General features: G+C 46.5%; 1 pseudogene; it reads left to right on the forward strand.

Annotated features, from left to right (window-relative positions):
• Positions 1-9704: 9704 nt before the first annotated feature.
• Positions 9705-10705, forward strand: LOC143532332 (putative 3-ketoacyl-CoA synthase 20 pseudogene; annotated as a pseudogene).
• The last annotated feature ends 13770 nt before the right edge of the window (positions 10706-24475 follow it).

Raw genomic sequence — 24475 nt, forward strand, 5'->3', positions numbered from 1 at the left:
TCATCTCCAAACTGACCATAGTCAAGTTGTTCGTCCTGAATGGAGTCGTCTTCTATCACAATAGTGTCAGGAGCGGGTCCTTTGGCCACGCCAGAGCCGCTAGCAGGGGCAGCATTCCCCGCGCCATCATCGCCGCCACCAGCCCCTTCACACTCGTCAAGTAATTTCTTTAGCGCGCCGATATCGGGCTGGTCAGCAAGCGCGGCTATCTGCAAATCATAAGAAAAAGTATGAGTACAAAAAGACTAGGAAAATAAGTCAAGGTAAACTCATTAAGGTTAAAATACCTGCCCAAGGATGGGAATGGGAGTATTCAAATACTTCTCCCCCATCTCGGCCATGTCCGCGCAGACAACGTCGAGCTGATAAGGGTAGTCGGATGGGTTCTTCTTCAGCATGCTATATTCACAGCCATCCTTAAACCCTTCAGCTCGACCCACCAAGCGCGAGGCAGTGTTGCAATCCATCACAAGGGTCTGAAACTCGTCTAAGTATTTCATCGCATAAGCGCAACGAGTCATACCCTGTGAGATTAGCCATTGGCGATCCCGCGCGAGGGAAGAAACAGACTTCTCAAGAGCAGGAATCTGAGAGTTTAACAACTCAACAGTTTCCTTGGTCTGTTTCAGCTCCTCTCTGTCGGACGCTGCTGCCGCCAAGGCCTCTTCCCTTTCCGCTCGCGCAGCATCGAGCGCTTCTTGGCTAGACGCTGCCGTCGCCAGGGCTTCATCCTTCTCTGCCCGCGCGGCCTCTAGCTCCTTATTCAGGCGCGCAACCTCACTCTCTAATGAAGATTTATCAGTGATAGACTGCACAAGAGCTTGGTCACGCGCCTCTGCGTCCAGCTCCAAGTCGCGCACTCGCCGCGCGTACTTGGCCGCGTCCGCCTCGGCCGCCTGCAGCTTCTCCCGCGCAGCCTGTAGCTCATGCCCGCGCTTCACGAAGGCAGCGTTGGCACTTGCTCGGTTCTCGCTGAGCTCTGCTTGGAGTTTCTCAGCTCTCTCTCGAGCATCAGAAAGATTCCAAGCAGATACTTTAGCCTCTTGCTTGGCTTCCGCAAGAGCATCACGTACCTTTACGTAATCATAGCGAAGCTCTTGGGAGGCAGCAAAGAAAGCCGACCCAGCGAAAAGATGGTCATTGAGCAAGTCCACGCGAGCGCGGTCCTCCTGAAACCTCCTTTCAGCTGGAGGCATAGAATGAGCCCAAAAGTCTTCACACACACCCATGGACTGAAATGAGCTATCCTCAGTAATATTCCATCTCGGGCGGTAAATGTGATCGGCTTCCTGCAAACAAAGTAATGTTCTAAGTCATCTAAACACTAATATGGAAGTCCGCGCAGCGGAGCAAAACGAACTTATACCTGCGGGGAGCAAGCAGAAAAGTCGGCGCCAGCCCCATGAGAAGACTGCGCCGCGAAATCTCGTGGCGCTACAGGGCTTGCGCGGCCGCCGTCGGAGTCTTCAAGTTGAACCTCCTCATCTTCCTCTGAAACAGGCCTTTTCTCCTGCGACCTGGAAGAATCAAAACCAGTCTCGCGAGGAGGGCTGCGCGCAGGAGGAGGTGAGGGAGGTCTCGACGCCGCCAGATCAGCGCGTAAAACGGCCTCCTGCTCCTTAGTAATCCCGATGAGGGGAGATTCAGCGCTTGCAGGAGCAGGAACAGAACCAACGGCGCTGGCACCGGCGCCAGCAGTGCCGCCAGCAGCCTGTACGCCAGCTATGACTCCTATGAAAAATCAACAAAGAGAAATGGTTCATGACTTGATCTAATAGAAAAAAGTCAGAAAATAAAAGCGCAATACATACCTTGGCGCACCGCCGTTCGCGAGTTAAACATCGCCATGAAGTCCATTCTTCCCTTTTTTGAGGGTAAAACAGGGGACTTCGAAGCAACCTCCGGCGCAGCCTCGGTACCTTGTTGCGCCTGAGGTTGATCCACCAAGGTCGCCGGCTCTACAAACATTTGAGTGAGCAAAGATTCATTAATAATTCCATTAGAATCGCGCTCATAAAACCATAAAGTATAAACAAAGTATACCTGTCAAAGAGGAAACAGCAGGCGCAGCGCCGCTTCCCTTTTCCGCCGCGCGAAAAGAGGAGGTGGCGGCACCATACCTCGTGTGGACAGGAGGTCTGCCCACACCTTGAGGCAAAGAAGACAAGGAAAACTTGGAGGTAAACTCCTGGGTTTTCTCAAGTCCCTTCGCTTGAATAGGAGGATCCTGAGCAACAGGGGCATCATTTTTCTTCTGTTTTTTACTGGCCCCTACGCCAGTTTTCCCCTTAGCTTTACGCTTGAGTTGTGGTACCTCAGCTTCCTCCTCCTCCTCTTCCGCGAGCTCCAGTTCGTAGTTCTCAAGCGCATCTACATTACGTGCAACAGAAATGTTAACCAAATTTGGTATTATAAAGGCATAAGCATAAGTACAAAGGCTTACCAGGCGCGTCGCTGTCAAAGCAAAATCCCAGATCAACAGGGATGAACATGTCATCGAAGCGATCGGGGAAGCCAACTTCCCCAGCGCCCAGCGCGACAGAGCCACCCTCCATATGCTCATCATAGGCGGCGTGGACATACTCCTTGCTTACTGCACAAAACAAGACAAATGATATCAGCAAAACGAATTATGTTCGCGCAGAAGTAATGCAATGAGTTAATAACTTACACAAGCCGTCAACTTGGATAACAGGCTCAGTCGCGCTGTCGGCCCACCTCCTGCTCATACCAACCCCCACCAGCGCCTCCTCGCAAATGTTCTTGGCGGGGGATGGTTCAGCAGTCAACTTATTAACCCAAGTGCCAGTTGGGTTCTTGAGGACATCCACATCCGCGGGCGCAGAAGAGATCGCGCGCATGGTCATGCGGATGGGAATCACACCAGCCTTAATATAGAAAAATCTCTCAGACCAGTCATGAAGGCTCTTGAAAGAAACAGTGCAGCACTTGACCTTCTGACTGCGAGGAATGAATGAGAACCAAGAATCTTGGATTTTTGGTTTATAAAAATATTGAAAGCGCCGAGGGGTGGGCTCCTCGCGCTGAGATTTGCACATGAACTCAAAATGAGTCATGCGCGCAAGTCCAAACGGATGGACTTGGGATATGTGAATCCCATAAAATCGAAGCAGCGCACCCACAAACCTTGTCATCGGGAGACGAAGGTTACAGTGGGTGAAAAAGTGGCAGTACAGGGAGATGTAGCCGGTGGGCGGATCCGCCGCCGTTTGCCCGGCCGCCGGGAGCATGCAGCCATACTCAGGGAGAAAACCCTGAGAGGCGATGAGACTGTCAAAATCGGACTGCCTCAATTTGCAGGGGATCTCATCCCACCTCTTCACTGCCTTGACCTTCCCCACCTCCTCCGATGAGGCCTTGGCAGCCCGTTTCCCCTTGCCGGTCTTCTTCAAAGTAGACATCACCAATGACTTTACGCGGCGTTTGCTGGGGGAGATTGTGGTGTCTGGGCTATCAGACATACAACTGAGAATCAGACAGAGGTTACTTCAACAATGGAAATCTGGAAGCAGAAGACAGGCCCTAATTGGAATAAAAATGGAAGGAAAGAAAAGCTCTGAAATAACAAGGAAGATGAAGAATAATAACTCAAAGGGCTTGCTTTTATAGGCCCAGGAGAGAGAGAAACTGGTACTGATCAGAGTTCACGCGCCCCCACTCGCAGGTGTAAGCCAACGCGAGCGCGACACGTGTCCCTGACACTGTGTGAGGGGACACGAAAGGGGACGAAACAGGAACTGCCAGAGTTCATGCGCCACCACTCGCAGGTGCAGGCCAACACGAGCGCGACACGTGTTCCTGACACTATGTGAGGGGACATGAAAGGCAACTGTAGCACCTCGAGCACAAGAAAAGTCTGACACGTCTCCATCTCTGACGCATGTCAGCACCAACCAACCACGTACATGGACGATTCGTTTCAACCAAAAGGATAGAATTTCGCGCAACGATGAGAAATAAAAAGGAAAAGACAAACCCTATTAAAAGAGCAAACTATTAAGTCTAATATCTATCTTACCTCGCTCACGCGAGACAAGACACACATTAGACTGGGGGGGCTTGAAGAGGTATGTACCCGCCTCAACATCGAGCGAGGCGGGTCAACCCGCAAGATATAGACAAAAGGCTTGAAATCAAGATATTATGAAGGCACAAAGCCAAAACCTATGCGCATGGCGCATATCACATATGCTCACGCATATCACATATGCTCACGCGTATCACATGCTCACGCACCATATATGCTCACGCATATCACATCTGCGCGTGGCGCATCCGCGCATGGCGCGTATCACATGCTCACGCACCATATATGCTCACGCATATCACATCTGCGCGTGGCGCATCCGCGCGTGACGCATATCACATGCTCACGCATATCACATCTGCGCGTGGCGCATCCGCGCGTGGCGCATATTACATATGCTTGTGCATATCACATCTGCGCATGAAACATCTGCGCGTGAGAATAAAGAGAAGACCTCGCGCATCCTCAGGATAAGCGCATATCACACATGCACATAATCAACCTCGTCCTTATCCAAATCAGGATAAGGACAACCTTGATTGTGCACGTCAGACAACCTTCCAGAAGGTATCCTTTAAGGAATAAGAATATGCTGATGTTGACAGCTACCAATGAAAGGTGGACAACTCAGCAAAACCCATGTGCTACCACGTGATTGCACATGGGTCAGGTAAAATACCTGGGTCAGAGAATAATCAATGAAAAAGCACCAGGTGTCCTAAGGACACGTGGCGCAAAGCAATAGGAGGAGGCCAAAAAGGCCCTAATTGGGTCTGAGCCCAATCATTGGAAACCCTAGCACTATAAATACCACATCAACTCCACAAGGAGAGGTACGCCATATTACGCAATATTAAGCAAGAGTAAGCAACAACAAGCTAGAAAATACATTCCAATTCCTTACTCACTCTCAGATTATTATCTTCTCCTACAATCTCTTATTCTCACACCGGAGGGTTACCCCAAAGAGGACCCCTCTGTCCCTTTCTGAGGGGTAAGTTTACGGTGCTGTTCATTTTGTAGGTGGAAGAATCCATACTCCGGAGAACCATCGGTGAAATAGCATAATCATACCCGAGGAAAGTTGATCGTCTACCAGTGAGCCGATCCACGTTTCTTCAAGGTGTACCTAAAATATTGTTTGGCCATAAACATGTGCATATACCATCAAAAGGCTACTTACGCCAACTGGCCTTACTTGTGTCAATTGAAGCGTCTAATTTCGGGCTAATAGACGTATTGTATCCCTAAATTTGTTGTACCAAAATACTAAAACTTTTCTTTTAGTGTAGTTATATTGACCGCCAATAAAACAAAGTACTTTAATGGTATATCTATTCTAGTCCACTTATTTTTTAAAAAACCTCAAAGAAATACTAGTGATGGACTGATGGCGATTCTTAACCGTTCACGCTGCTTCCATCTCTAATGAGTCAAAAAGTTAAGCTATAAAGAAACACCTGAAAAGACACCCAAAGTAAATGAATACAGTAGTTCTCTATTAAATTGCTTTATTCCACTTATTTTTTAAAAAACCTCAAAGAAATACTAGTGATGGACTGATGGCGATTCTTAACCGTTCACGCTGCTTCCATCTCTAATGAGTCAAAAAGTTCAGCTTTAAAGAAACACCTGAAAAGACACCCAAAGTAAATGAATACAGTAGTTCTCTATTAAATTGCTTTATTCCACTTATTTTTTTAAAAACCTCAAAGAAATACTAGTGATGGACTGATGACAATTCTTAACCGTTCACGCTGCTTCCATCTCTAATGAGTCAAAAAGTTTAGCTATAAAGAAACACCTGAAAAGACACCCAAAGTAAATGAATACAGTAGTTCTCTATTAAATTGCTTTATTATTCATAGTAATATTGAAAAAACACTAAGTGACCCCGGGCAGATTACGGATAATCTGGGGGTTAAGTAGATGTTTCCCACGAGGGTTAGGTCCGGCAAAGATGGTTGTTCTTCTGATGACCTGCAAAACAGACACTGTGAGCTCGTCACTGAGAAGGGGGGGTACCTCCTTGTGACCACCCTCCGGCGTGAGAATCAGACTAGATTGCTCTTGAATATAAGTGTATATTAAGAGAAATAGCTAGAGAGAAGATGATGATACCGTTCCAAGGTGTTGGAGTATTTATAGCCGAAGGTAGGTGTCCAAGAAGGTACAGCCGGCTGTATAATATTCCTGTTCTACCAACTGTGGGCTACGCACGTGCCATACTAGTGGTTGGTGGGTAGGCAGCGGCTGATAGTGACATGGCCGGCTGTGCACTGTTCCCTTTTCCACCAACTGCAGGCTACGCACGTGCCACGATAAGGGTTGGTGAGTAGGCAGCGGCTGATAGTGACTTTAAGTACTAGAACGTGCTGCTCATCGTACTGTTGTCAGTGAGCTGTTGCCGCTTTGGTCAGATCTTTTGTCCATACCTTGGCAGGTACAGTACAAAAGATCCTCCAGTTGCGTACGGACTGGCTCATTTGGGCGGGAGTATTCCCGGCTTTGTGCGGGAGTATTCCCGGCTTGCTCATTCCTTCTTCAGGTGACTACTGAATTATTTTGAGAGTTAGTGCCTTGTGCGTGTAGCCTTGCTGTGCGGGTAGCCTTCCCTAATGGCTAGTATCCGTAGCTGCGGGAACAGGCGGAGTACGTCACCATTGGGAGGCTTTTTTCTGCGGGAACAGCTTGCGTACTGCGCGTAAGGACGTCGCGTCTCTGAGCATGGTTGGTCCTGCGGATCCAGTTGGTGTTTGCGCAGACGTCCCTCAGGAGTCTTGCGAGTTCAACTGCGCAGACGTCTCTAAGGTGAGTCTTGCGGGTCCAACCGCGCAGACGTCCCTGTTCAAGGTGAGTTTTGCGGGTCTAACTGGGCTCTGCTGGGACCTACCTCTTCAAATATCTATTGTGGCAATAATATATGTTTATTTCCATCCGATTTAACACACGATATCTTTAAACATATAAAAAGAAAAAAAAGAGTGAACAAATAGTTTCAGGTCAAAAAATGCATTTCGACCCGAAACTACTTTGACATGTTACTAAACCCACCCGACCCGTCCATTCGACCTCCTTTAATAATTACATTAATGCGTGTGGCCGGCTGGCCAACCTGGCCCGGCTCTAAGAAAACAAAAAAAAATTTGGGCCAAAGGCGAAAATTTTTTTGGGCCTTAATTAAAAATGAGTATTTTGTTGGTTTAAATAATTAAATATTCATATAGGTTTCCTTGGTTATAAATTAGGTTGTGTAAAATTTTTTTTTGTATAAAAATATGATTAAACATATCTCAAATGAGATTTAAACCCATAACCTTTTGGTTGAAAGTAATACCCCTTTGCCACTAAACCAAGCTAGTGGTCATGTAATTAGGTTTAAACATTATATATACATATTGTTTTTAATAAAATTAAATATATATATATATATATATATATTTTAAAAAGTTTCGGGCCTAACGAGGTGTCGGGCCTGTGGCCGTCGACCACCCCGCCATCCCTATGTGCCGGCCCTGTGCCCAGCCATATACATGCTCAACCTTTATCGAAGAGTTTAGAAACTTAAATCTTATGTATATGTCCAGTTCTGAGTTGAATTTTGTCTACTCTAAAACTTCAAAAAAATTATAATAACATCATGATACCAAAAGTTTCCTGCAATGGATGTATGCAATGTCAACATTTGCACATGGGAAATAAAAGCACTACACGTAGCAGCCTGCAAGTTTGGTTTACTTAATAATCGTGAAAATCGTGTTTACATTCATGATAGAAACGATGCAGGCTTGTACTTTTTCATAAATGCTTATAAAATAAAAGTAAGGAGTGTTTTGCCAGAAATTTTCGTTAGGAGTGTATTTTTACATAAACGTTATATATGCCTATCGATCGGTTACTCCAACTATTGCATACATAAAGGGCACTACTCTAGACTTATGTCACTTTGGATACTATTTGGGGCATGTTAATCCCATACATATCCCTAATACAACATTGACACTATTTTTTAGCATTAACTTCAAATTTGATAGAAATGAAGCACACTACTTTATGTCGGTTTTGGATACAAACTTGACCTTGCAAATCCATAGGGATATATAATATTGCAACATGGCAGTATACCTTAGAAGATTAACTTCAAATCCGATTCACATGATTAATTGTATGAGAAGTATTGTTTTGATAACGATATGGGCATTTAAGGATTTCTGTTAGGTACACCTATTGTTAGGAGTCTCTCCTCTATTGTGTAATACAAGAGCTCGACGTGTTTTACAGAACTGTCAAAACAAGCAGATTCATTACATGTTATAGTTATATATCCGTAAATCTCACTACGTCTTTTGTATTTTGTAGTTTGTACAATTAATAAACCCTGCATCCTTGTAGCCTTGGAACATATTTTATACAACAGTCATGTTCATTATCAATCTAAGAGATCTCCCAGAATTTCTCACCCATCCTGTCTTAAATTCCAATACAATGGTCATGTATTTACCCATGCTCATGTGTATTTTGATTCTATTATGTTTTGTCATAAACAAAAAACCTTCATGCAAAGTTTACTTGATCGATTTCGTCTGTTACAAGCCTCCAGATTCTCAGAAGTCTTCAAAAGAGTTTGTTTTGAAGCAAGCAGCGCTACACGGATATATGACAGAAGAGACGCTGGATTTCATGAAGAATGTTTTGGAAAGATGTGGCATTGGTGACTCTGCTTATTTAGCAGAGACCTTTTTTAAACCAACTTACGAACCATTAATGAAAGATTCAAGAAGGGAAATTGAGACGACAATATTTAGTTCAGTAGACATGCTTCTGAGGAAAACAGGTGTAACGACCGACAATATATTGGGATCCTAGTTGTGAATTGTTGTATTTATAGCCCGGAGCCGTCTCTTTCTAGCATCATAGTAAATCGATACAAGCTTAAAGGAAACATCATCACCTATAATCTGGTTGGGATGGGCTGCAGTGCAGGACTTCTCGCAATAGGACTCGCTAAACACCTCCTTCGGGTTATTTACACTATTGCTAATCATAACCATTTTTACAAAACTTATATATTATATCGTCTTTTAGTTGATCTATATCTTTATTTGTGAAAATTAACGACATGAATTAGTTTTTGCCCAATTTACTAAGCATAATATCTAAGCTATGTTGGTATTATGATGTGCATTTAACAATATAAGCATCTAAAATTTGCAGACAAACTTAATAGATTTAAGATTCTGTCATCTTTTAGTTGATCAATGTATATTTTTTATGAAATTTAACAAATCAATTAGTTTGTGCCCCAATTACTAAGGCGAGCAACAAACTTATAGATTTGTAGATTCTATAATCTTTTAGTCAATATGCATATATCTACATATATTTTTGTAAAAATTAACAACATCAATTAGTTTTTACTCTAACCACTAAAGTAATCAAACTAAAAGACCATGTTTGAGATTGAGTTTGAAAAACCTTATTGACTTACTGGCTTTTTCAAAAAGCCAATAAGTTAAAAAGTGTTTGGTCATTACAAAAATCCCTTTTATTTTAGTTTTTTTTAAATGATTAAAAACCAGTTTTCTATAAACCCATAATCCTGGTTTTTCAAAATGGCTTTTTGAAAAAGCCAAAAAGTTGTTTTCAAACTCAATCCAAAACATCTGCATAAGCACTTGTATTAAGATACAATTGACAAAACTGGACATGCAGGTGCACCAAAACTCATATGCATTGGTCGTGAGTACCGAAAGCATAACCGAAAACTGCTACGTCGGAAAAGATCCTCCAAAATTCCTAATCAACTGCTTGTTCCGCGTGGGAGGCGCCGCAATCCTCCTCTCCAACCGCCCGTCCGATCACAACACCTCCAAATACCAACTCCTTGACACAATACACAATAACACATCAAGTTCAGATCGATCCTACAACAGTATTGTTCGAGAAGAAGACGCAGCCGGACTCCCAGGCGTCAACATTAACCGAGACCTCCTTGCCGCAGCTATATCCACAATTAAACCTAACCTAATCACCGTTGGCCGTTTAATCCTTCCTATTAAAGAGAAACTAAACTATCAGATAACTTACTTAATAAGGAAAGTAATGACGTCACGGAATATACAACAATATATTCCTAATTATAGTAACACGGTTGATCATTTTCTTCCGCACGTTGGCGGGAAGCCGGTACTGGATGACTTGCAGAAGACGTTACGCCTTTCGGACGTGGTGATGGAACCTTCGAGAATGACATTGTACAGGTTTGGGAATACGTCTAGTAGCTCCACGTGGTATGAGCTGGCGTACGTGGAGGCAAAGGGTCGGGTTAAAAGAGGTGATATGGTTTGGCAGCTTGCGTTTGGGCCGGGTTTTAAGTGTAGTAGTGTTATTTGGCGTGCGATGAAGAGCGTTGATTATGGTGGTGATGATGATAATCCTTGGAAGGGCGAGATTGATCAGTTTCCGGTGCCAGTTGTATGCGGGGCATTCCCTGTAGATTTTGCACCTTCTAGTTGAACTCAATAATGTTTTCCTTTTAAGTTGTATATGTTACTAAATTTTAATGGCATTGTTTATGTGAATCTTTGGTTTATGTATTTGTGATATAATGTTCAAAAGTTAAAGAATACTAGTCTATATACTTTGTTTATTTTACATGATGTAAGGTGATTGTTATGTGTTTATCGTATTAATTTTTAGAAAATTGTAGGATTAGATAGCCTTGAGAGGAGTCGGTAGGAGTATTCAAAAGTAAATTAGTTTGTCGTTCAAATAAATGTTTGGGATCAGTGCCGAGCTCAAAATGCATACAAAATTTCACAAACGATGGGGGACGGGCTCAAATTTTCGGCCGAAAAAGGCTAAACTTACACTACGTATAAAATTTTTTGGCCGAGAACAGGTAAATTTACACTACTGCGTAAAAAAACAGTGGGGCCGGGGCCACCCGGGCCTCAATGCAGCTTCGCCCCTGTCGGATGGTCGTGGTGAATTTCCGGCCTTTTCCAAGGACCTAGTATTTTATTTACTAAAGTCCAAATGAACGGAACTTATAATTCAAAACAAACAAGCCCGAGCTTTCCATACCATACACCGAACCTGGCCTGACTTGCGAGATGAATCAAGCATATCACTTGTTTATAATTTTTTGTTCTCTCTAAACTGCAATTCCAAAAATTTCAAATTCAATATCATAACAGCAAAAATGGTTTTCTACATTGGATGTATGAGATTATGAGATGCCAGTGTTGGAAGTAATTTCCAACTTAATAGTCCCGTCACGTGTAGGTGACCGGTTGGACCTATTGGGCCTATGAGATTCATTAATATGCAATGGGTTTATAGGGTGAAGAGGTAGGTCCCAGCAGAGCCCAGTTGGACCCGCAAGGATCACCTTGAAGAGGGACGTTTGCGCAAGGACCAACTAGTTTCGCAGGACCCACCATGCTCAGAGATTAAGACCTTACGCGCAGTACGCCAGCTGTTCCCGCAGGGAAAGCCTCCCAATGGTGAAGTATCCCGCCTGTCCCCGCAGCTACGGATACAAGCCATCAGGGAAGGCTACCCGCACTAATAGCAAGGCTACACGCACAAGGCACTCAATAATTCAGTCACCTGAAGGAATGAGCAAGGCGGGAATACTCCCGCCCAAATGAGCCAGTCTGTATGCTTCTGGAAGATCTTTTGTACTATACCTGCCAAGGTATGAACAAAATAGACAAGATCTGACCAAAGCAGCCCATGAACCAATCACAGGGTGACAGCTCACCGACAAACAGTATGAGGAGCATGCTCTAGTACTGTTTGTCACTATTAGCCGCTGCCTACTCACCAACCCTTATCGTGGCACGTGCGTAGCCTGCAGTTGGTGGAAAAGGGAACAGTGCACAGCCGGCCTTGTCACTATCAGCCGCTGCCTACCCACCAACCAGCATGGCACGTGCGTAGCCCATAGTTGGTAGAACAGGAATATTATACAGCTGGCTGTACCTGCTTGGAAACCTATCTTCGGCTATAAATACTCCAACACCTTGGAACGGTATGATGATCTGGTATTTTACCTTCACTAGCTATTTCTCTCAATATACACTTATATTCAGAGCAATCTAGTCTGATTCTCACGCCGGAGGGTGGTCACAAGGAGGAACACCCCCTTCTCAGTGACGAGCTCACGGTGTCGGTTTTGCAGGTCATCTGAAGAACATCCTTCTTTGCCGGACCTAACCCTCGTGGGAAACATTACTTAACCCCCAGATTATCCGTAATCTGCCCGAGGTACTTTAGTGTTTCTTCATTGGCGCCATCCGTGCATAAAAGCTAGAACTAATTCTCAGTTTTTTCAAAATTTCAGAAGAAATGGTTAACGTTACTCCGGTCCCAAGGCCAGTAAGTGACCAAGAAACCCCGGTAACCACAACCCCAGCTACTGGGGGGAACACCGGCGGTTATACAAATTTTACGAACACTACCCCGGTTACCCAAGCCGGGGCAAGTGCAGTAAACAATATTTCACTGGGGTTCACTGATGCCCAGTTGGAGAAACAGGCGAGGCTCCCTCGCCAAACACTCGATCAAGTTAAGGCGTGGGCCGAGGCACGTCAGAAAGAGTTCCAAGCTGAGTTGGATGAACGCTTGCGTTCACTCCAACAGGCTGACGAATTCGGAAATACTCGACAATAGCTCAACATGAACAGTGAGTGCGAGTACTGGAACAATGATCGGGAGGAATCCGACACCGACGCAAACCCTCGCCATAGGGCGAAAGGGAAGCGTAAGGAAACGGACTTCCAACCAAGAAGGAATTTTGGAGAAACCTTCAAACCAAGGAACGCGGGAGGAAACCCACGTGACTTCTCCAAAACCTTTAGACCAACTGTCGCAAATGCGGGAAAGTCCAAGTTTGCAAGGGACATCGCGGAAGCAATCGCCCCGAGAAGTGCCAAACAGATGTCCAACATCGGTACTTATGATGGTCTATCCGACCCAGACGATCACTTGAACAGATTCATAGCGGGGGCAACCGTCAGTAACTGGACGGAACCCACGTGGTGTTATATGTTCCAAATGACGCTGGTTGGAGCGGCCAGGGCGTTGTTTGATCGTTTACCGGTCCACCACATCTATGATTGGGCGGACTTTCAACACAAGTTCAGCCAACACTTCAGTCAACAGAGGAAATATACTGAAGAGAAGTGGATGATCCTCAACTGCGTGAGAGAGGAAGATGAATCTTTGCTAGACTTCATCACTCGCTTCAACTCCAAAAAGCTGAGTCTGGGCAACATAAGTGAAGATCTTGTTCGTGCCGCTTTCATCCAGGGCGCCGAATACCCGGAGCTTATCCGCACATTGACAGGTAAGGACGTCATGCCATCCATATGGGATGCCATCATGACGGCGGCCAAGCGCTTTGCCGAGACGGAGAAGCAACTGGGTAGGGATCTTCCCCAAAGTACACATCTCTACACGCAGAGGACCAGAGAAAACAATGTTCGGATCGCCCGGCAGAACAAGAAGAGGAAGCTAGGTATTTGGTAGTCAAGGGTAAACTTTGACACCTCATCCAGCTCTCGCCCTCTTGTTGGCGGAAGGGATAACACGCACCCTTCAAGCCGAAAACACCGGTGGACGCCACTCACCAAAAGCGTCACGGAGATATTTGCCACCGAAAAACTGCCATGGCCAAAAGCTCCAATGATCCGACAACGACCTAATGCGGATCAGAGCAAATTCTGTGACTTCCACGGGACAAAGGGTCACAGTACAGAGGAGTGTACATCCTTGAAGGATGTTGTTGAAACATTCGTCAAGGATGGTAGACTTGCACACCTTGTGGCATCAATCAAGAATGGAGGAAGGAATGATAACCGGTATAAAGGCAATGGACGAAAGCCCGTTGACATCAGCATCCACATGGTTCATGGCAACATCAGTGGAAGAAAAAGACGAACGACAGAACCATGTGAATGGAAGGAAGCTGAGGTACGCTTCCCGCGAGTGCCAGGAGGACCCAGCAAGGAAGGCCCCATCGTCATCAAAAGCCAGCTGGGGCATTACATAACTTCCCGCACTCTTGCGGACAACGGCGCCTCGTCAACGGTTATGTACAGGCAGTTCTTCGACAAGCTAGACGACGAAGACAAAGAGCGCCTGGAAACGGTTTACGCCACAATGGAAGGGTTCGACGGCAGCACAAACACCACCCTGGGTATCCTATCTTTCCCCGTCATTCTCACGGACGGGAAATACTCCCGCACAGAAGACGTGGACTTCGTCGTAATGAGAAAGCCACATCACACATACGACATTCTCTTCGGGAGAGACGGGATGGCAAGATTCAACGCCGTGGTATCTTCAGTCCACGGCATGATGGGATGGCCAACTGCTCAGGGTGTAGCGATGATCACCGGTATCCCCCAGGTAAGCATCGCATCCGTCTCATCTAAACCCAAACCAAAGATGGCTAAACCAACCATTACCGAACCAGAAAAATGGGCCCTCAATGGCAGATACCCTGACCTGGCTGTTACAATTTGCCCAACAATCGCTGATCCTACGCGCACCTTACTCAAACGCTTATTACAAAGAAACGCTGACATCTTCGCGTGGACACCAGCTGATATGACTGGTGTACCGCGAAGTAAAGCAGAGCATAAGCTCAAGTGTGACTCGGCTTTTACGCCAGTCATACAAAAGCGCAGAGTAATGGGGGCGGAACAGGCTAACGCGTGTAGAACCCAAGTCAAGGAACTCCTTGACGCGGGCATCGTACGCGTTAGTAGATATCAAACATGGGTTGCAAATCCCGTTATGGTAACGAAGGCTAACAAACAATGGCGCATGTGTATAGATTTCAAAGATTTAAACAAAGCATGCCCCAAAGATTGTTACCCGTTACCCGAAATTGACCTTAAAGTGGATTCATTAGCACCGTTTCGCCTTAAATGCTTCCTTGACGCATATAAGGGGTACCATCAAATCCACATGGCTGTAGATGATCAGGACAAAACCGCATTTCGGACGCCCGATGGCACATTTTGTTATCAAATGATGCCATTCGGACTTAAGAATGCAGGGTCCACATACCAACGCCTGATGGACAAAGAGTTTCATGCCCAAATTGGGAGAAACTTGGAAGTCTACAAGGATGATTTGGTCATCAAAAGCCCTGAGCCAGAAGCGATGTTGAAAGACATCGAAGAAACTTTCAACACGCTCAGAAAGATAAACATGAAGCTCAACCCGAGCAAGTGTTCCTTTGGGATGGAAGAAGGGAAGTTCTTGGGAGTCATTGTTACTAAAGATGGCTTCAGAGCGAACCCTGAAAAGGTTGAAGCCATTATCAAAATGGAATCACCTACTACCATCAAGCAAGCTTAAACACTGAATGGACGCCTAGTCGCACTTAACCGCTTTTTGTCAAACCATGCGGATAGGTCGTTCCCATTCGTGTCAACATTGAGAAACTGTTTAAAGAAAACGCACTTCCGCTGGACACCAGAAGTGGAAGCAGCTTTTCAGGAAATTCGGTCATGCTTGATCGAACTCCCAACGCTCACAGCACCAGAAGCGGGGGAGGAATTAATCATATACCTTTCTGCCACAGATAGAGCAACCGGGGCAGTCCTGCTAGTAGAGCGGAAAGGTATCCAGATGCCTATTTACTATGTTAGCCGTGTCCTAACAGACGTAGAAACCCGGTACTCCACCTTGGAAAAATTAGTCTTAGCACTTGTACAAGCTTCACGCAGACTGAGACGATATTTCCAGGGTCACCCAATCACCATTCTCACCAACTTCAAACTCGCAAACGTTCTAGGCAAACCCGAATTATCGGGACGTCTAGCCAAATGGGCAATTGAGTTGGGGGAATATGCAGAAGGCCAGGTCCTGGCCGACTTTATTGCAGAAGTCCCCGCTTCGCGGGAGAAAGAGTGCCAGGAGGAGGCTCAACCCTCCCCAGCACAAGACATCAATGATGTCTGGCGACTCTATACCGATGGAGCAGCCAGCAACGAGGGTTCAGGCTCAGGGTTGAAATTAACCAACCCAGCAGGCCAAGAATACACTTACGCTATTCGACTGGACTTTCCAAGTACGAATAACGAAGCCGAGTACGAAGCATTCTTGGCAGGGCTGAGAATTGCGCGTAAAATGGGAGTGAAAAACTTGGAAGCCCACGTAGATTCCATGTTAGTAGCCAATCAGATAAACGGAACGTACACGGCCGTGAACGACACAATGGCCCTGTACCTTGCACAAGCAAAAACCCTTATGCGTGATTTTAATGATTGTAAAGTCATACACGTCAAGCGTAGCGAAAACAAATCTGCGGATGCGTTAAGCAAGCTTGCATCATTAGCCTTCACCCATTTGGGAAAGGACATCCGCATTGAACTCCTTGAAGCACCATCAGTCCCGCACAAGGAAATTTGTGTCATCCAAACCGGTACAGAAACGTGGATGACACCAATAATAAATTACCTTGCAGCGGGTATACTACCAGAGTCAAAAACACAGGCAAGAAAAATACGTTGTAAAGCATTAAACTATCAACTCAACGATGACATCCTTTACAGACGTAACTTTCTTAGCCCACTCTTAAGATGCGTGGACAACCAGGATGCCACTACCTCCTAAGGGAAGTACACGAAGGCATCTGTGGAGTACACGCAGGTCCACGCGCTGTTGTAGCTAAGCTAAACAACGCGGGATACTTTTGGCCGGGGATGCATACGGATGCGCTAGCATACATCAGAAAGTGTAGGTCTTGCCAGCTCTACGCACCCAACACGCATCGCCTGAAGAATGAACTTATTCCAGTCACCTCTTCATGGCCATTTCAGAAGTGGGCCATCGATGTGACAGGCCCATTTCCTACAGCAGCAGGAAACGTTCAGTTCCTAGTGGTAGCCATTGACTACTTCACCAAGTGGATAGAAGCAAAACCCTTAGCCCAAACAACCGCAAAACATATTAAAAAATTTATTTGGGAATTTATTATTTGTCGTTTTGGACTTCCACAGACTTTGGTGAGCGATAACGGCACCAACTTTGCTGACAAGAAGCTACAAAAGTGGCTAGAAGAACTTCAAATCACCCACACCTTTACCTCAGTGGCACACCCGCAAGGTAACGGTGAGGTGGAAAGAGCAAATAAAAGCATCGTCGAAGGCATAAAGAAAAGACTCCTAGAACACAGATCCGGCTGGGTAGACGAAGTTCCACACGTCCTTTGGGCAAACAGAACGCTGAAAAAGGCCAGTACGGGAGAAACCCCGTTCAGCCTCACTTATGGCACTGAAGCCATGGTCCCAGTCGAAATTGGTTTGCCCTCACCAAGGGTCTTAATTCAGCCAGAAGACAATGATGCGGAAAGACGGTTAGACCTTATGCTAACCGAGGAACGCAGAAACTTAGCCGCAGCGCGTGAAGAAAACTACAAGCGACAAATGCAAAAGTACTACAACACGCGGGTAAAACTCTGCAACTTCAATGTAGGAGACTACATATTGCGTAACAACGAGGCTTCAAACCAAGAGCGCCCAGGAAAACTGGCACCGGTCTGGGAAGGACCATACATTATCAAGGAAGTTTTGGGAAAAGGCGCATACCGGCTCGAAAGGCTCGATGGCACTCCTATCCCAAGAACATGGAACGGAGCTCAATTACGCAAATGTTACATGTAGATCAATTCCAAATTTGTAAAGAAAAGGCCTAGAGCCACTTCTAATGGAAATGATTCTCCTTTCACATTGTGTTGATAGCCTTACCTTTATACTTATGAACTTCCCACGCTGCTATGCCGGTATCCACCGCATAAATATGGGAAGTCGTTGCGTGTGGAAGGCGGCAAAACCCGCATAAACACATAAAACGGTAAAAATTTCTAAGGAAAACCTTCACGCAGGTCAGCTATAGGTGAAGTTTGGTCATCCCAATAAATGAAAGTGGCGGTCCTACCCGCACAATCATGATAAAGGAAACTGAACATTGACCTATTGGCAACCGCGCGTCGAAAGGTTAACTTATTCAAAACACTTAGAAAATTTCAAAGGAAAGGATGAGGAAAACTTCCACGCAGGTCAGATATAGGTAAAGTTTAGCCATCCTACTAAGTGCAAGTGACGGTCTTACCCGCACAATCACGAAAGAGGAAGCAAAACTTTAGCTTATTATCTGCCACGTTAAAAAGTTAACTTATCTAAGTACTAAAGAAATTGCTAAGTTAAATCAGAATATGCGTGAAATAAACAAGGCAAGGCATTAGCAAATAATCTTTATTCCATCAAAATTCAAATATTACAAAGATTGCTTGGTACATACCCGCATACAAAAGAAGCTATACACAAATAAAAATCTACTCTAATGGTGGAAAGGGATCTAAAGGATCAAGCTTCAGGATCACTTCCACTTGGACCCGCACCTTCAGTAGAGTGTGGCGGTTCAAGGAAAGCTTTAAGGATAGCTAGCCCATCATCAGCAGCAGCAATCTCGTTCACCTTCTCCACCACCGGATGCGGGAAGGCAGCATACTGATTCACTGCTTGGTCATACGTAGCTTCAGTATCCACATTGTAAAGAGGGAAGTTGAAAGGCGGGATGCCTTGTTCAACAAACCCTAGACCAAGCAGGAAGCCAGCCTTTTCCCCATCCTCATGAGAAGCGTTGAGGGCTGCGCTCATCGCATCGTCATATGATGTGTTCGTGAACACCCGATGCACAACCTACAAAACAGAAGTTTGTCAAAAACTCAATAAGGAAAAGCGTAAAGAAGTTAGAAGTTAGAAAGCTGCGCATACCTGCGACAACGCTTCTCGAAGAAGCCATTCCTTGGCAACCAGAGCCTCCTGGAGGGCAGCTTGAGCTTCATTACGGGCGCGTTCGGCTTCGTTCTTTGTGAGGTTGGCAAGCAACACATCTTTGGCTGCAGCCTCTTCGACGCCCTTTAGCTTACGCTCAGTGTAGTCAAGCACCCCCCTCTGGTCCAGGATCTCTTGGAGCTTCTTGACATCTTCCATGGCCAAGGCATCATGAGCCTGCTGGAGCCCCTCTAATTTGGCTTTAAGTTCCTCATTTTCGAGGCATAGAGGCTCAGCAGCAGCTTCAGCCTTGGTGGCCCTCTCGGTTGCGTTCCTTGCAGTTTCCTTGGCCAGCCGAAGCTGTTCGTTAACAGCTTGGGCAGCCTTGGAACGGGCCTCCAGACGAGCCTGAACGTCAACCTCAAGGGCCTTGAAGGCCTTTTCCTTTTCCGCAGCAATGGCGGTAAGCTTCGCGTTCTCCTCCCGGACGGCCCGCGCCTGAGCCACTTCAAGGCTACGCGCCGTCTTCAACTTGTCGTTTTCACGACAAAGTAGCTCGACGCGCGGCTGCATCCGGGCGAGAAGGATTCGGAGCTCGTTAGACAGCCTATCCTCCTGGTAGCTGGCCATGGCCTCCCCCAGCGCACCGCTTGGGGCGGCGTGACGCGCCCATTCGACGCAGTCCTCAGCAGTCCGGAGGGTCATTCCCTGGCGGATCTTCCACAGAGGAGCATACACCTCGTTGGAATCACGAACTGCAATAAAACAAAAAACAGTTAAGAGAGAAATGATGAAAAGGATATAGGCCAAAATAACCCTACGCACCTGTAGGGTCGACAACAGGCCGATAGCCACCAAACCCATCACCTGAACCTAGGGGATATCCATCCAAAAGGTCAAGGAGAGGAGAAGGAGGCAAGGATTGGCTAGACGCCACAACCCCAAACGTACCTGAAGGACTGGCCGTAGTCGCAGGCGCTGGAGGAGACACGGTGGAGGCTGCCGCGGCGGAAACCAACGGAGGTGAACTCACAACCGTGGCCGCGGCTGCGGAAGAACCCGCAAGAGAAATCACCGCCGGCTCAGTGACGGATTCGGTGAAAATGGCACTGACAGCCGGCGGAGATAAGGTTACAGCTGGAACAGTTGGCTCAACGGGATGAGCAACTGAACCAACTGAAGCAGGCGCAGTCGCCTGGGTCATCGCCTCAGGTAGGTTGACCAAACCTACCTTCATGGGTCCAGAACTGCTACCTCCCGCTCCACCCTGGAATGCGGTAGCATCCACGCCTGCACAAAAAAGATAAGTATAATGGTGGAAAACTATGCAGTAAAAGTAAAGGAAGATTATACTTACGGGTTTTCTTGAGCCTAAAGGTGCGAACAGGCGGGGACGAACCGGATGGAGCCGGCCTCTTCATACCGGTCACCGTCGTCATCCTGGGCTGCTCGGAGGTGACAGTCGTCTCAGCCTCCGGAGCAGTGGTCTCAACACCACCTGGGTTCCCCGCCGCCTCCTCGCTCTCGGTCTCTGAGTTTGACCGGTTCCCCTGGTCGGCGGAGGTAACCTTCGCTTTGCCCTTTCCGCCAGCAGCCTTCTTCTTCCGCGCGAAGAAAGGACCGTCTGCGGATTCCTCATCAGAAGATGACAGAATTAGAGGAATTCCAGCAGAGGTTTCAGCATTGAGAGGTCGAGGGTTGAATAACTCCTTACCTGGCCGCGTGGCGCTCAGAATTGGGTGGCCTGGCGGGTATACCTCCACAAACCGATCCCTCGTCTGCTCTAGGATGGGCAACTCGTTCTCATCAAGAGCACGAGTACCCATCTGAGCGGGACCATCAGCCTCCCGCGGATGCAGGAGCGACTGCAAGTCATTCCCCTCTGAAATAAAAAAAATAAACAGTTAGAAGAAAAACCTATATCAACAAAGAAGACAGGGCATACCGTAAGGGACAGAGTTCAAACCGTATTCGAGGACGATGGGAATTTGTGACGCCTCTTTCCACACCCGGCTCATCCCGAGCATCACGATCCCAGACTCCGCAAAGCGGTACACCGGAGTCTGGATCCGGGAGACCTTGGCGAACCATTCCGCCTCCTGGTGGTTGACGGCGTGAAGGGCGGGGAGTGCTCTCCCATTCTTAAACGTCATCGCAAGGGGGATGACGCGAGCGGAGATATAAAAAAACTCCCGCTTCCACGACCGAAGACTGCGCTCGGTAGCGCAGATCTTCAAACCCTTGATCCGATTGACCAAGGTGTACCACCCCTGGATGCACCTCCAGGAGTAGAAGGTCATCAACCGATCAACGTGGGGCTCCACGCCCACAATGAGGCACACCCACTCAAAGTGGCGGATCTTGGCAATCGCCATCGGGTGTACCTCGGTCAGATGCACACCGTGCCTCTCCAAGACACGATATACAAACTTCGTCAATGGGAACCTCAGATTCCCATAGACGAAGAAAGCAGCGTACACCCCTATCTTGCCCTTGGGGGCATCGTACACCGTCTGATGAGGCTACGGAAACTCAGGCTCGAAAGGCTCGAGCATGAACTTCCGGACGATGTACTGGTAGAGGTCAATAGGAAGAGCGCACTGGCACTCGCCAGCAGTGCTCTTGTCGTCCTTTTCGGACGTCGACGTCGGGTTCTCGACAAACAACTCAGATTCCTCGGCAGTGGCCTCAAAATCACGGGTAGAAGACATGTTTTGAATGTACAGAACAACGATTTCAGAAGAATGCTCGACGGAATAGTGAGTATTCGACGGAAATCGTTTAGAAGATGAAGAGAAAGTGTGGACTAAGGTGCACCCTCTCACCCTTTATATACTCATCGCAATTAATGCGATGAATTTAATGCGGAAGAGAGAGAAATCGCAGGTGCAATGAAACTATGACACGTGGCAAAGAGCAAGCTGGCAACAGCTGTTGAAAGGACGCGTGCCATTAATTTCGTGGCCACGCACCCGAAAAATCACGCCCACGCGCCTGAAAAAGCGCCTGGAATGACCATATACTGTCACGTCGCCAAAACTTCCTGCACGTCCTGACACTGTCAGAAGAAACCGTCGGACGACGTTTCAACAGTTTGGACTGTTCTTATCCTTCCACCAACTCTTCGAATTTTAAAAAGATTCAAAAACAAGCGGGAAAATACCCCTTACCTAGGCAACCAAGTAACTATTAAGACAGGTGCGAGTACAGTGTCAAGGCAAAACCCTTCACATACTTAGCACCGGCAGGGAATTGAAGCCAGGAATACATTGGAAGTAAAGTAACTATAAGACGAGTGCGGGTACAGTGTCAAGGCGAAACCCTTCACATACCTAGCACTCCGCAGGGAATTGAAACCAAGAAGGATCTTCTGGGCCATGCTTGCGGAAACGGGAATAACATCCCCGCATAGTGGGAACGTCGAGAACTAGATTGTTTGAAGCTCCAAGATGGAATTGGTTGTTTTAACATAATTGATCACTATGTTCAAAACTACCAAAACCTCATGGAGAATCTACACAAGTGGAACTCAACGCTCCTGACTTGCGAGGAGGTTACACACCTACCCGCATCATACCCAAAGATCAAGCAGAAAAGTCAGGACTTTCTGCGTGACATTAGGGAAACCGCGGGAAGAATCCCCACGGACAACCTTAAAACCAAATACTTTTCAAAACCCCTTGATTAAGTCCAAAGCTCACCTCACTTATTAACAATTCATGTGAAGAACATTGGACTGGGGGGACTTGAAGAGGTAGGTCCCAGCAGAGCCCAGTTGGACCCGCAAGACTCACCTTGAAGAGGGACGTTTGCGCAAGGACCAACTAGTTCCGCAGGACCCACCATGCTCAGAGATGAAGACCTTACGAGCAGTACGCCAGCTGTTCCCGCAGGGAAAGCCTCCCAATGGTGAAGTATCCCGCCTGTCCCCGCAGCTGCGGATACAAGCCATCAGGGAAGGCTACCCGCACTAATAGCAAGGCTACACGCACAAGGCACTCAATAATTCAGTCACCTGAAGGAATGAGCAAGGCGGGAATACTCCCGCCCAAATGAGCCAGTCTGTATGCTTCTGGAAGATCTTTTGTACTATACCTGCCAAGGTATGAACAAAATAGACAAGATCTGACCAACGCAGCCATGAACCAATCACAGGGTGACAGCTCACCGACAAACAGTACGAGGAGCATGCTCTAGTACTGTTTGTCACTATTAGCTGCTGCCTACTCACCAACCCTTGTCGCGGCACGCACATAGCCTGCAGTTGGTGGAAAGGGAACAGTACACAGCCGGCCTTGTCACTATCAGCCGCTGCCTACCTACCAACCAGCATGGCACGTGCGTAGCTCATAGTTGGTAGAACAGGAATATTATACAGCTGGCTGTACCTGCTTGGAAACCTACCTTCGGCTATATATACTCCAACACCTTGGAACGGTATGATGATCTGGTATTTTACCTTCACTAGCTATTTCTCTCAATATACACTTATATTCAGAGCAATCTAGTCTGATTCTCATGCCGGAGGGTGGTCACAAGGAGGAACCCCCCCCCCCCTTCTCAGTGACGAGCTCACGGTGTCGGTTTTGCAGGTCATCTGAAGAACATCCTTCTTTGCCGGACCTAACCCTCGTGGGAAACATTACTTAATATCCGTAATCTGCCCGGGGTACTTTAGTGTTTCTTCATAGGGTTATAATTAGGGTTTATTATATTTGGTAATGTTTGACTGACAAGTTAGGTTAATCTATATAAACCAAGTTATGGTTAGACATTATAGATTGTGGGTGATGGTAGATGTAACCGAGTTAGGGTTCATCAAGAGTCAAACCGAGGTTAGGGTTTGAGATAGTTTGTAATCAGTTTTTTGAGTTAGATTTTCTGATTAATATAAACGAGAGTTATTCGTTTAATATTCGTGTGTTGATTATCGATACGGGACTTGAATTGGTCACAGAGCCAAGTTCAAGAAATCGATAACGAGTTAATTGTTGTGATCGGCGGTTAGGCGGATCAACGGTACAGTGATCGGAGGCCTGAGGTGGCTTGAAGAGGAGCTATCAACTGGCGTTTATCGGAAGCGTGTATCGAAACCGAGTTGGTTACCAAATCGGAGTTGTTGTGAAATCGGTAACTACGAGGGGCGGCAGGTTAGTGGGACTTGTGGTTGCGTTTCATCCTGTTTGGCGGTATCGATCAGAAGAATAAGAGGCTTCCTCTAATCGGGATTTAGCAAGAGAGACCGGATTTACGTTACTTCGTGAGATCTCCGATTTTGCGGCAAGAATTTTCAAAATCTGATTCGTATTTGTGCTAGAGAAAAGAGAAAGGTAATAAAAGTCAAAAAGTGTTTGTTTGTTAATTATTGCATTGCACAACTAACAAAACAAAGAATATAGAAAATACTTTTTGCAATTATAGTTTTTTCATAAGATTTGAGCTATCCGTGAAAGAAGTTAGTTTTGCAAACGGTTCAATTTTTTTTAGAGGTATTTGTGGTTGTGATTGAATATTCAAGGCAAGGGTTCGCTATCGAGACAAGGTTTGTTGACGGGCTGGGATTTGGTGATCAAGACGTGTTTACGGTGTTCGATCAAAGTCGTGATCGAGGTTAAACGAGTTATGT

Source organism: Bidens hawaiensis, unplaced genomic scaffold (genome assembly GCF_021521415.1).
Source record: "Bidens hawaiensis isolate Kalapana, Puna unplaced genomic scaffold, B.hawaiensis_p1.1 tig00009443_1, whole genome shotgun sequence".
NCBI classification, from domain to species: domain Eukaryota; kingdom Viridiplantae; phylum Streptophyta; class Magnoliopsida; order Asterales; family Asteraceae; genus Bidens; species Bidens hawaiensis.